Source organism: Arachis ipaensis, chromosome B03 (genome assembly GCF_000816755.2).
Source record: "Arachis ipaensis cultivar K30076 chromosome B03, Araip1.1, whole genome shotgun sequence".
NCBI lineage: Eukaryota > Viridiplantae > Streptophyta > Magnoliopsida > Fabales > Fabaceae > Arachis > Arachis ipaensis.
Genome location: NC_029787.2, coordinates 28,398,461 through 28,401,203, shown reverse-complemented (window position 1 = coordinate 28,401,203; position 2,743 = coordinate 28,398,461).

Here is a 2,743-nt window from a genome sequence, read left to right as displayed (position 1 = left end):
TATTTACTTATCCTCTAAAGTGAAAATCTAAAATTTAGAGGATTTAAATTCATTTTTTAGTGACTACCAACAAGTATATTAGGCTATGTTCGTTTATATAGGTATGAGAAACTAAGATAGAGACAGGGCACAAACTATATTTGATAGATGAGATATAAATAGAGATGCTGTCTCTAAAAATATTGAATTAGTATATTTTGTATTTATCCTATCAATTAGAATACAGAAAGGCAACTTATTTTTTATTTTTCTTTTATTATTCTTATTAATTTTTTATAATTATATTTTTTATTATATATATTTTTTAAATTTTTTAATAAAAAATGAGAATAAATTAAACTTTTATAATTTGTTCTAGTTTATTACTAAACAAAACACAAGAATACTAATTTTTATGTCTTTATCATTTGTGTTTTGTTCTCAGTGTCTTATCTTATTCTGTTGTCAGGATCAAACATAATCTTATATCCAATTTTTGCCATAATTTATATTTAAGATTAATGGGTGCTTTAAGAGAAGTACTTTAAATTTATAAATTTTTCATATGTTGGAGTATCTACCCAATATTTCGTATTTTAGAATTTTCTATGATTAGAATCTAGAAAAATCGTGTATCAAAAATAAAAATATTTAAAATTATTATTTGTAAAAATAATATTTAATTTGTGAATAATTAAAGATCTTTTCTAGACTACATAATTATTGGATTAATATTTAACTAGTAAGAGAATTTTACTAGTATATTCTTTATTCTAGTAAACTATACCAAAATATTTTAGTGATATTTTAGAGTTGAAATAATTTATCATATTAATGTAATTGACACTAATAAAAAAAACTAATTGACCAGATAAAATAAAATTATGTAAGATAATTACCACACTTGATAATTATCTCTTAATTAAGAGATATTTTGAGCCACAATCTTATTCTTTTATCTTTATTTTCATAGACTTTTTCTGTTTCTCTCATTTATTATAATTTATTTTCTTCCTTATTTTCGTAAGAAATATGAGAGAAAAGAAAGAACCAAGTATGCTCATCTAAAATTCATGCTTGATTTTATGAAGGATTCTAGGCTGTGTTAATTAATTTCTGTCGTAATCTTCTTCTCGTCCATACCAATTTAAGCAAGGTTAGTAAAAAAAATCATCTCCTTTCTCCTTCACATAAATTCGGCCATGAGAAAATTGCCATGGATGATCTATTTTAATTTTTTATCTTTTCTTGTTTAGGAATCATGTTCTTGGTCCCCAAAGAGTAGAAAATCACAAATTTTAAACTTAAAAGGTGAGAGAATTTCTCCTCTCTTTTCTCTCTTAAGTTTCGTCATATGGCTATAGAAGTATAAGGTTATTCATTTAATTCTCTTGTTTTAGGAATCATCTTTTAAACTCCTAAAGAAGCAAGAGTTTTAATTTTTCAAGCTCTAAAGATAAAAATTTTCTTTTTCATAGTGAATTCGGCCATCATGGCCTCTTGGAGACTAATGTTTATTTTGATTGAAATTAGGTATGTTTGGGTGACCTAAGGACCATTAGGAGGTAATACAAGCTTGGATATGAGGTAAGGGTTAAGTTAGAGTATTTCTTTTTTTAAATATGTTTGCTTGAAACCCTAAGTTGATTGATGATGTGTATTAATGGATTTGAATGTTTGAATGTGTAATTGATGATATTTGAATGTTGAATTGATGATTGGAATGAATTATGAATGAGATTGAAAGTTTTTGAAAACTTTAGGATTTTGTTTAACGTATTTAGGCTAAAATGTAAATATGAAAATGTTAAACTAGGCTAGTTAAATTTAAAGTGTTGAGATAAAATTTTAGTAAATAGATTTTAAGGCACAAATATGAGAGAAAGATTAAAACCTATCAAGAAAAGTATTTAAAAGTCTCTAAAACAAAACCTAGGAGATCAAAATACAATTTAGGCAAATTTAAAAGCTAGAAGAGATGTTCTCAAAAGAAAGATAAAAAAATAAAGAGTAAAGGATAAATAAGTCCTTGACCATTTTTTCTGCAGACATTTTCGTCTTTCAGAATTTAAAAATACTTTTAAATTCTTGGCCTCTTCAAAAGTTGGACAAAAGAATCCTTCCATTCATATGGGTCCGTCGGAGCCAACAAAAAAATCTGACGTGGCCCTATTATGCTGACCTGGTCTTACAGATACATATGTGGATAGAACCTTTTCAAAACGGGACAATTAAGTCCCCGACTATAAAAAAATGTCATTTCAAAGGCAGCCCTAAACACGACGGAATTCCTTCTTGCTCTTCATCTCATGCAGCTTCATCCTCCCTTCACCATCTCCATCTTCATGAACCTCCAGCCACGACCGCCGACGAGCTCCCCCGCGTTTGAAGAAACCCCAAAACCGTAAACTCATTTTCAAATTCTCTTCTTCCCCTCTCCTCCCCTCTGATTTGCGTGTCGCCCTCCTCTCACCACCATCACCTCCAATTCACCATCACCACCACTCTATAGTTTTCATTCAGAACCCAACAACCACCATCTTCCTCTTCCATTGTTGAAACTGCCACACCGAACTGCCGTGGTCCACTCTCTTCCCCTCCTTTTCATCGTCCCACATTATTGCTGCCTCTCACTGTTTCATCGCCAGCAGTCCACGCCACCGCCGCGGCCTTCTCCACTTCCTTCTCCTTTCTCCTTTTCCCTTTTTCCCCGTTCTAGATCACATTGTCACTCTTTCTTTTCCTTCATGAAAACAGAAGAAAA